The 11,718-nt window shown below is 41.9% G+C and overlaps 1 non-coding gene across 1 annotated transcript; it reads right to left on the bottom strand.

The window, feature by feature from the left end:
* Positions 1-1,753: 1,753 nt before the first annotated feature.
* On the bottom strand, positions 1,754-1,859 carry LOC118491985. Its single transcript, XR_004892429.1, has one exon. It is a non-coding gene; the product is annotated as a small nucleolar RNA R71 (small nucleolar RNA).
* Between the last annotated feature and the right edge of the window lie 9,859 nt (positions 1,860-11,718).

Raw genomic sequence — 11,718 nt, 5'->3', positions numbered from 1 at the left:
ATCATCGGGTGATAACCTCACGTTCTCGGAATCTGAGTACTTAGTCCCCTTTCATCACTGCAATTGGTTATGCATGAACTATGTCTATGTAGTTCTTTCTAGTGAATGATAGCACAAATGTTGAAACAAACCGGATACTCAAGATAGTCATTTGTCTCTCAATTGTTTACATCTCAAATTCTCATTTTGCAAATTAGTTAATTAATCTTAGTTTTTAAAACCAAACAAATCAAACCAACTCGTGAATTTTATTTTCTCTTGCAATTAGTTTAATTTAGTTAACTTAGATACGCTTCTAAATAACACATTTTCCACAAACTCCCTGTGTTCGATACCCACTTGCCACTATCTACATAGTTGTATTGGGATTAAATTTGCGTGACCACGACACCACGTCAAATTTTGGCGCCGTTGCCGGGGAGTAGTGCGCAACGTGTGTTATTTTTGTTCTTGTTTTGAGTTTGTTATTTTTCTGGTTTACGCTGGGTGTGTTAGTGTGCAGGTATTTACAGGTGCATGCGTACTAGGAGCTCTCACAAGCTATCACCATTGGTGTTTGATCCAGAAATCGAGCGAACTTTGCGAGCAAACAGAATTTTGCTAAGGGAAAATACAATCAGTAGTTCACCAACAACACCAATTACACCGATTACACCACTTCGATACATGGATCCACCACCACCACCACCCACTACGGGTGAATCCACCTCATCATTTATACCAACATCCACTCAACCCTCACCAAATACTACCATTCCACCAAATACTACCGAACCCACCATACTTCAAAATGTTACACCAACCAACACCACACAGCCCATTACTACCCAAGAAGAACCAACCGTCACATTTAACCCTTCCACTACTATACCACCATTATCCCATTTTTTTCCGGGTGCATGTCCGTCATATTCGAGCCATACTATGGCACCAATTTCGTCTATTGTCCATGCTACACCGTATCGACCTCCAAATCAATCGGGTTTCCAATACTCGACTATTCCATTTGGGCAATCATCGGGAATTCAAGGAGATGGGTATGATGAAGGTTATGAGGAGTTTGAAGGTTTTGATGAAGATGGGTACGGTTATGGGGGTGATGGAGAACAAGGGGAGTACGGTTATATGCAAGGCCAAGTACAAGTTATTCCAAATGTTGGTGGGGTGCAACAACAACAACTCATACCTCAACATATTAGGCCAAGGCCACAAGGGCCGCAATTACAACGTCCGGTTCCTTTGCAACAAGTTCGACCACAACAGGTGCAACCGCAAATTCAAAGGCCAATTCAACAACCAATGGTACCACAAGGGCCCATACAAAGACCAATGGGTCAAGTTCGTCCACGAGGTCGATTCGGTGTGCCAAGGAGGCATCTTAGGGAAAATGCAAGGGGAATTGAAGCACATTTTAGACCGGTGATAACGCACAATCCTTCACCGGTGGTTATTCCTCATAACAACCAAGGGAGAACTTTTGAAGTAAGAACCAATTCTTTACAAAGTTTGCCGAAATACAAGGGGCTAGCAACGGAGGAGCCTTATTTCCATTTGGAGGCCTATGACTCAATTTGCAATACTCTTGGGAGTCAAGGTTTTTCGGCCGATGATATCAAGTTGGTATTATTTCAATTTTCTTTGGAGGACAAGGCAAAGAAGTGGTTCTACACTTTGCCTTCGGCATCTATTTATACTTGGGCGGAGACGCAACAAACATTCTTAGACGAATTTTATACCGCCCAAAAGACCAATGATGCGAGAAAAGGGTTGAGGAGCTTTCAACAACAACAAGGCGAAATGTTCCATGAAGCTTTCGAGCGTTTGAACATGATGATTAAAAATTGTCCACACCATGGGATTGAGCTTTGGGAGTTAATGAACGCCTTTCATGAAGGGTTGTGTGCCGAAGATGCACGAGATTTGATGTCCATTACAAATGGGACATTTGGCACAAACTATGAGCATGAGGATTGGGAATTTTTGGAACAAATGGCGATCACCTCAAAGAGAAAGGCTCAAGCTTCAAGGAGAGCACGACCGGCCGTTACCCGAACACAAGTGCATGCGGTTGATGATGGTAACATACAAACTTCTAATAAAATTTATGATGTTTGTGCATTGTGTAATGAAATAGGTCATGCGGCGGAAAATTGCCAAGGAGTGGTGGAAGGGCAATTTGAAGAAGTTCATGCTGTTCAAGGTCAAGGAGGGGGTGGTAGAAATTTCAATATGAATTCTAACACTTATCACCCCGGGTTGAGAAACCACCCGAATTTTCGTTATGGGAACCCTTCGAATCAATCAAACCCGAACTTTCAAGGTAGCCAAGGGAATTATGGTTCGCGCCAACCTTACAATAATCAAAGTGGATATCAAGGTGGGAACAACCAAGGATACCAAAGGCAATATCGAACGGGTCAAGAACAAGGGGGGTCTTCGGGTGGTAACGAAATGATGGAAATGTTGAAGAGTATGCAAGCGGAGATGCAAAAGAGGAACCAAATGGATGACGCTCGCATACAAAAGGATGAGGCGCGAGACAAAGCAATCCAAACTTTGACCACTCAAATGGGTCAACTTGCAACCGAAGTGTCCGAATTGAAGAAGGGTAAAGGTCAATTACCAAGCGACACTAAGGTAAATCCATCCCATGGTACGTCAAGAGGTAACAATGTTAATATTCATCATGTAAGTGTTTTGAGAAGTGGGAAAGAGTATAAAACCAATCCTTCACCGGATTTGGTTGATGGGGTGGTTGAGGATATAACGGGTCAAGAAAGTGAGGAAGAAAATGAACCACCCATTGTTTCTTCTAAAAAATCCAATTTTGAAAAACCCGAAATTATTAAAGGAAAAGAAAAAGTAAATGAGGGTGAGGGGTCTAGTGAAGTACCGTTTCCTTCGGCTTTATTAGATCCGGGTAGGAAAAATTTTATTTCAAAACGGGGTCCTCAAAAAGAGGAAATGTGGGAGGTTTTCAAACAAGTTAAAATTAATCTTCCTTTACTTGAAGCTATTAAACAGGTACCCGCGTATGCCAAATTTCTAAAAGAATTGTGTACTCAAAAGAGGCAACAAAAAGTGCCTAAATTGGTAGATTTGACGGAGCGGGTAAGTGCGGTATTGAAAGGAGACCTTCCTCCTAAGTTACAAGATCCGGGAACGCCCCTAATAAACATTCAAGTTGGGAATTTTCAAACCACAAGGGCGTTATTGGATCTTGGAGCTGGAGTAAGTATCCTACCGGGGGGGTTATATGACCAATACGATTTTGGTCCATTGAAGCGGGTTGAGACAACGGTTGTATTAGCCGACTTGTCTCATAAACTTCCCCGGGGTATCGTACGGGATGTTATAGTTAAAGTTGACGAATTTTATTATCCCGTTGATTTCCTTGTGCTAGATTACTCATCCGCGGACCCAATTCAACAACAAAATGTTATTTTGGGTCGGCCATTTTTGAACACCGCACATGCTATTATTGATTGTCGTTATGGCACAGTTGACATGACATTCGGTAATAGAAAAATGAGGTTAAATGTTTTCACTAACGGTACTAATGTGTATGGTGATGAGTGTTTCTTAGCAGATTTCATAGATGGTTACGACCCGAAGGAGTTCGAAGAAGAAATTTTGGGTTCTTGTGTTTGTGATATGTCTTTGCAGGTTCACACATGTGAGTTAGAGGTAGAAGAGAAAGAGCAAGAAGCCCTCGCGGTAAAGGAAGGAAATCCACCATGGACCTACCAAACGGATACATTACCGGTGGAAATTGATTCGGGCACCAAGCCTTCTTTGGAAAGTCCACCAAGTGTGGAGTTGAAGGAGCTACCAAAGCACCTAAAGTATGCATTTTTGGGGGAGAATGACACTTTACCGGTGATCATTGCTTCCAACTTGGAGGTAGCTCAAGAGGAAGAATTGATGCGGGTGTTGAAGGCTCATAAGGCGGCGATTGGGTGGACGATAGCCGATTTAAAAGGCATTAGTCCATCCATTGTGATGCACAAGATTATTACAAGTGAGGACGCAAAGCCGACCCGTGAAACACAAAGAAGGTTAAATCCGAATTTGAGAGAGGTGGTGAAGAAAGAAGTTATCAAGTGGTTGGATGCGGGGATCATTTATCCCATTTCGGATAGTGCATGGGTAAGTCCAACGCAGGTAGTGCCTAAAAAATCCGGCATCCAAGTAGTGAAAGATGAACAAGGTGAGCAAATCGCCACCCGCCTGGTAACCGGGTGGCGAGTGTGTATTGATTATCGAAAATTAAACGCGGCTACCTCAAAAGACCATTTCCCGTTACCTTTCATTGACCAAATAATTGAGAAACTTTCCGGTCAAAAATATTATTGTTTTTTGGATGGGTACTCGGGATATAACCAAATTGCTATTCACCCGGACGACCAACACAAAACCACGTTTACATGTCCATATGGTACATTCGCTTTTCGGCGAATGCCATTTGGACTATGTAACGCCCCCGCCACATTCCAAAGATGTATGATGAGTATATTTTCGGACATGGTCGGGGAATCTCTTGAAGTGTTTATGGATGATTTTTCCATTTTTGGTCCAAGTTTTGACTCTTGTCTTAATGAATTAGAAAAAGTTTTAAAAAGATGTGTTGAGACAAATTTGGTACTAAGTTGGGAAAAGAGCCATTTTATGGTTCAAGAGGGTATTGTTTTGGGGCATGTCATTTCGGACCGGGGAATGGAGGTAGATAAAGCAAAGATTCGGGTAATTTCGTCTTTACCCCCACCAAAGAATGTTAAGGGGGTGAGATCTTTTTTGGGACATGCGGGGTTTTATCGAAGGTTTATTAAAGGTTTTAGTGTAATTACAAAACCTTTATGTAACTTGTTATTAAAAGATGTTCCCTTTGATTTTACTGACGAATGTTTGCAAGCGTTTCATGTTTTGAAGGAACAGTTGGTGAAGGCTCCTATTTTGCAACCACCGGATTGGTCAAAGCCGTTCGAGATTATGTGTGATGCTAGTGACACGACCATTGGAGCGGTTTTGGGTCAAAGGGTCGATAAGAAGCCGGTGGTGATATATTATGCAAGCAAAACTTTGTCCGAGGCGCAACTCAACTACACCACAACCGAAAAAGAATTATTAGCGGTGGTGTATGCCTTGGACAAGTTTAGATCTTACATTTGGGGGAGCAAGGTGATAGTGTATTCGGATCATAGCACGGTTCGATATTTGATGGAGAAGAAGGATGCGAAGCCCCGGTTGATTCGTTGGGTGCTTTTGCTACAAGAATTCGATCTTGAGATTCGGGACAAAAAGGGATGTGAAAACGTTGTTGCGGATCATTTGTCCCGAATCCCGTTGGAAGGTGTTGATGACCCAAGTGAAATCAATCAACGGTTTCCCGATGAACACTTGTTGGCCGTCTCTACTTATGTTGCACCTTGGTATGCCCATTACGTTAATTATTTGGCTAAGGGTGCAATGCCAAATCATTGGACTAGGAAGAGACGACAACAGTTTCTTAGTCAAGTGAAGCAATATATATGGGATGAACCCGACTTGTTCAAAATCAGGGCCGATCAAGTGATACGAAGATGTGTTCCCGAAACGGAAGTTCTAGAGATCTTGATTCATGCTCATTCATCGGCGTGTGGAGGGCATTTTAGTGGGAACAAGACGGGTTATCGGGTGTTATCTAGTGGGTTTTATTGGCCCACGATTTTTAAGGATTCTTGTGAGTATGCCCGGAATTGCATCAATTGTCAAAGAATGGGAAGTATTTCGAAACGTGATGAAATGCCATTACACTCGATTTTGGTAGTAGAAGTATTTGATGTTTGGGGAATAGACTTCATGGGTCCTTTCCCAAACTCAAATGGGTTTCTATATATATTGGTTGCGGTTGATTATGTGTCGAAATGGATTGAAGCTATTGCCACGAGGACCAATGATCACTCCGTTGTATGTAAGTTTGTGCAATCTAATATTTTTGCTCGTTTTGGTGTGCCTAGGGTGATAATAAGTGATGGCGGTTCGCATTTCAAAAATTTCAATTTCGGGAAGTTGCTTAAGAGATACAATGTGAATCACCGCATTGCCACACCATACCACCCGCAAACGAGTGGTCAAGTGGAAGTATCTAACCGACAAATTAAAGAGATTTTAATGAAGACGGTGAGAACAGATCGGAAGGATTGGTCAAGCAAGCTTGACGATGCGTTGTGGGCCTACCGAACGGCTTACAAAACTCCACTTGATACCACTCCTTATCGGATGGTTTATGGGAAAGGATGTCATTTGCCTATGGAGTTGGCACACCGGGCGTATTGGGCAATTAAGACGGTAAACGCAAACTACGATGAAGCGGGTCAGGCGAGAAAGCTTCAATTAAATGAAATTGAGGAAATAAGGGATCAAGCCTATGAGTGTGCATCCGCATACAAAGATAAACTTAAAAAAGTTCATGATGCGAAGATAAAGAAAAAGAACTTTGAAGTGGGTCAGAAGGTGTGGTTGTATAATTCAAGGTTGAAACTGTTTGCGGGGAAACTAAAAAGCAAGTGGATGGGTCCTTACGTTGTCCGAAGAGTGGGAAGGTTCGGTGATGTTGATATTCAAGACGAACGAACAAACAAGCAACAAACGGTGAACGGGCATCGGCTCAAACCGTACTTGGAAGGTAATGATATCAACAATCTCGAGCTAGATAAAGTGGGCTACATTTTACGCCCGGTGGATGACGAGGAAATGTGAAAGAGGCCCAGGTTTGGTACTTGTAAATATTTAATTTAATTTAGTGTGTTTTGAATAAGTCCCGTTTAAACCGGTGTTCGAAACAAGTGTGGGGAAATTTTTACTAATTTCCCGAACATAGTGTTGAGGACAACATGGGTTTTTAACGGGGGGTAGGGTAAGTTTTTCTTAAAATTATAAAAAACACATAAAAAGTAGAAATTATAAAAGCATAAAAAAAAAAAATTTTGCCGGCCCCCCTATGCCCAGTACCCGCCGTAAGCTACGGTGGGGGGGCATAGCTTACGGCGGCCATCCAATAAATAAAGCCTTACGGCAGTCGGCCCCTGTTTTACGGCGAAGCAATTTTGCCCAGTGATGGCCGTAAGCTACGGCATGGAGCCGTAGCGTACGGCGCCGAGCGAACATGGGGGTCTTGTTTCGTGTCGTCGATTGTGTATATAAAAAAAAAAGAAAAATAAATTCCGAAAATTTAACAATAATAATAATAAAACAAATCACTAAAACCTCCTAACCACACATCTCCTTCATTCATCCCCAACCACAACCTTTCTTCTTCTTCTTCTTCTTCACTTCACCTAAGAACCCTAACCTTCATACCTTCATAAATCTCTCAAATCAAGCCCGATTTTAGTGATTTTTGGGTCGTTTGTGACTAAAATTTCACAAGCATTCTGTTTGTGGGTAAATTTTTGGAAGAAAATCACGTTTTCTGGTCCGAATTTCAAACCCTAGGTGCCGAAATTTGGGGCTTTTTGGGGGTTTTTGTGTGAACTTCAAGCTTTAGTGATTTTCATCTTCCACAACACCAAGGTATGCAATTTCTGTTCATTCTTTGAAGTACATTGAGGTTTGTAAGTTTCCGTTATGTTTTTGCTTACACACTTGCTTGTATGAGATAGATGATAGAACTTTGTGAACCATTGAGTGCTGTAGGTATAAATGTGTTGATGTCTAATGAAAATTTTTGGAAAAATTCTGATTTTAGGGGATATCATGCCAAAATTTTGTTTGAAAGAATAAAAATTTTGGGTTTTTGCACATCTATACCTATAACATGAAGCAAGTGTGGGGAAGATGGGATAAAGATAACTAACTTGAATTGTTTGCTTGGTTTTGAATGTGTGTAGGCATGGCGTCTAGGAAAGGAAAGGGAGTTGCAAGTTCTTCCCAAGGGGATGCGGCACAACAAAAAAGGAGGAGATTGGCTCGGATTGGCGACCCGGACTCGGAGGAGGATGCACCGCCAAGGGGACCAAAGCCGGATTGGACAACCGGCTCATTGTTAGACCAACCCGCGGAATGGAGAGAGGATTTATTTCACGAATAAATGAACAAGCTAAAACAAAGGGGAGAAGCATTTATTTGTGAAAAAGAAATCCGGGAGGCTGATTTTGCCCCATTCGGGATCATAGCAAAGTTTAACGCATTGGGTTGGGGGGCAGCCACAAAATGTTATGATGGTGAGAAGAAGAAAATGTATGACACGCAGATTCAAGAGTGGGTGGCATCACTTGAATGTCCCCCATTCAAGGCTCCGAATAAGATGCGGTTAGTTGGGAAGTGTAATGGTGTGAAGGTGGAGATGTCGTATGATTCTTTGCGCCGGGTAGCAAAGTTTGATGATGGGCCGGCCAATGAGTACATCTACCCAAGTCTTAAGGATCTTTACCATGAGCCCGCTAAACATCCACAATGGCAAAATATGCTTGACTACCTCTTCCTTCCGGGTACAACACATGGGAAGCTATATAGAAGAAATTTAAGAATGGAAGCAAAGTTGTTATTGACGTTGTGCATGTACAATGTCATGCCGAGGCGGGGTGACAAGATGGAGGTACGGTTTCAAGAAGTGCCAATCTTGTATATGATGATGCGTGGGTCACCCAAGGTTCCTTTCCGATTTTTGGTACTAAACAACATTTGGTTGAGCAAGAATAGTGGGGAAAGGAAGATTATACCTCATTGCCGGTTGATTACGGCATTGCTCAAGAAGTATGGGGCAATCAAAGGAGATGAAAAAGGGTCCTACAAGAGGTTTAGACCATTCGACCTTAAGAATCTTGGGTCGGATTGGACTTACACAGAATCGGAGAGGTTTCATAAGTTGAAGACGGATGGAAGAAGGTGGAGAGCACTAAAAGTGGATGCGAGACCGTTAAGACCGGGAGAGGAAGAGGAACCCGAATCAATGGATGATGAAGTAAGTGGGGATGATGATTATCGTGAAGACACATTCACGGTAGATGCTCAAGTAGGAGGTGTCGGTCAAGCAGGGGTTCAAGGAGCTGGCGTACAATCTGGTTATGTGGGTAGTGCATTTGACTATGCACAACAGGCTTATGACCCGTATTGGGCCCATTCAGGGGATATGGGTCAAATCATTCAACAAAGGCGGCCACCCACATTCGGTGATTGGAGTGAACAAAACCAAGTGCTATTTGATCAACAAACATTTATGGGTGCTAGTGTGGAAAGGGCTATTAAAAGAAGCTACGATAGAAATGAGCAATGGAACCGTGCTCATAGATATGCCCGTGAAGAAGACACAAATAACCGTTACTTGGATGATCGTCAAAGACGCATGCATGACCAATGGCATGCGGGGCAGCCAGTTGTAGGAGATCCACCCATTGTGGACTACACCACATTGCCACCATATGATGGTAGTGTGTCATACCCCACCCCGCCATTGCACCATTCTCAGTGGGTGGACCCGCATGCTATGAGTTATCAACAAGCAAATCCAAGCAGTGATCAAGGAAGCAGTAGTAGCGGTGGAGCATTTGGCTTTGGAGAATGGACGGATATGATGACATCCATTTTTGGGCCTCCACAGCCGAAGTACTACTAGCCAGGTTGTATTTTGCTCCTTCGTACATTTTTGTATATATGTCTATGTGTTTATGTTTGTGTTGCGGTTGGGAGGTTGGGTGGTGTTTGTGTTAATATGTTGTTGGGTTGGGAGGTTGGGTGGTGTTTGTGTTAATATGTTGTTGGGTTGTGAGAGTTGGTGGTGTCTTTTATTTAAAAAAAAAAAAGAAAAAAAATGGGTTTGAGAATATAAGCAATTGGGGATGTTCTTTTTGAAAGCGATCTTTCCCTCAAAACCATACATTGGGACAATGTATCCCAAGTGTGGGGATGGGGGAAATTTTTGAGGAATTCAAAAATTTTTTTTTGCAAATCCAAGCGAAAGTGTAAAAATTTGAAAACTTGATATTGTTCCATTTGACACACCGACACCCATTTCTAATCTTTTCTTGGTGAGAACTGAGCCACGCATGATTGTTATTGATATTTCATTGTTTGAGTGGCGGTGTGTGTTGTGTGTTAATAGAACTTGTGTGTGAATACTTGTTAAATCTTAGAGTTAACATGCTTTTGAAGATGATAGGGGACTTCTAGGATGCCTCGTCTAGGTGAGTGCGAGTGTGGGATTTGGGGGGTTGGACCTCATTAATTATATATATGAGCATGGTTGCGAGAGGGGCGGGGGTTTGGACATTTAGTTGCCCATTTTGTGCCTAAAAGCCGATTGTTTGTTACCCCTTAGCTAGTTTCCCAAAAGTTTATCCGACTTAACCCGGTCTTATAATGTTAGTAGTTGTTTTATTAGTATGTAGACATGTTATGGTATTATGATGAAAAAAAAAAGCAATGAAAAAGAAGAAAAGAAGTGATGATTGAGTTGTCTTGTATATAGAAGTTATGTCATGTTTTTTTTGTTTGTTTCATTGTGTAATAAAAGACCGAGTTAAGTCCTTCGCTACTACATATATATTCCTTTTCCTACCCTTGCACCTAGCCCCGTTACAACCCGTAAGTTCCTTTGATTCAAAAGCATGTTAGATATTGGTTAGGAGGCAACTTGATTTTCATACAAGCTTATTGTCGCACACACACACACATATACGCATTGAGTGGTTTAGCATAACTTGCTAATTTTTCTTGTCACCGAGAGTTTTTGTGAGGGGTGTGTTTTGTGGTATGATAAAAAGCTAGTAAAAGGACGGCACTTTGGTTTGGTTTGCACGATTGGTCGCTTATGGTTAAAAATAATTTTTGAAGTGGTTGCTTGGGACAAGCAACGGGTAAGTGTGGGGATGTGACGGGTGGTCCGTAGGACAACCCTTAAAAGGCCTAACATAACGCACATTCTACATTTTATCCGGTTATTCACGTGAATTAGGTAATCACAAGTTGATGATGATGCAGGTGTTAAAGTGTACAAGATGCGGGTTTTAGGAAGCTTGAATGGATACTAGAAGTCGGCATAATCAAGATGTGAAGGACTCAAGGGAAATGAAGGAAACAAGAGCAAAAGGCCACTCAGTGCCGTAACCTACGGCCTCTGCCATAGGCTACGGTACCTTAACAATTGCAAAAGTCATCGGCGTAAGACAGGAAAGCAAGGGCGTAAAAGAGTGATGATCACCGTAAGCTACGGCGGCCGGCCGTACCTTACGGTGCTATGTTGACTGTTTCTATTAGCTGACCACCGTAAGCTACGGTAAGCGGCGTAGCTTACGGCGACGATTGACCCAAAAGTGTAACTTCCGCATTAATTGATGTTTTGAAGATATTTTATGGTTACTCATCATGGGTTTCGGTTACAAGCTGGTATGGAACGAATTTGGGCATAAATTGGAGACTTGGAAGCTTGAGAAGATATCTTGGAACTATCTATCACTAATCTTTATCTAGCTTTTGTTGGTGAAACTTGTGAACACTATTTTTCCTTTTCAATTTCTTGCATCATGTTTGTTAAAGCCATGAGTGGCTAGTTTCTTGGATGATTATCTTGTGTTGAAGGTTGTGGTAAACTTTTGTGTCTTTTATTTATATTTCTAGAATAACAATTCCTTTCCATTTGAATTGATTGTTATGATGCATGATTGATTGTTAGTAACTTGTTGATCTTTATGTTAATCTAGTTTGAAACCATACGTTCTTGGTGCCGTTGGCAATCGAGATATC

Source organism: Helianthus annuus, chromosome 4 (genome assembly GCF_002127325.2).
Source record: "Helianthus annuus cultivar XRQ/B chromosome 4, HanXRQr2.0-SUNRISE, whole genome shotgun sequence".
NCBI classification, from domain to species: Eukaryota; Viridiplantae; Streptophyta; class Magnoliopsida; order Asterales; family Asteraceae; genus Helianthus; species Helianthus annuus.
This window is presented reverse-complemented; position numbering and strand designations above follow the sequence as displayed.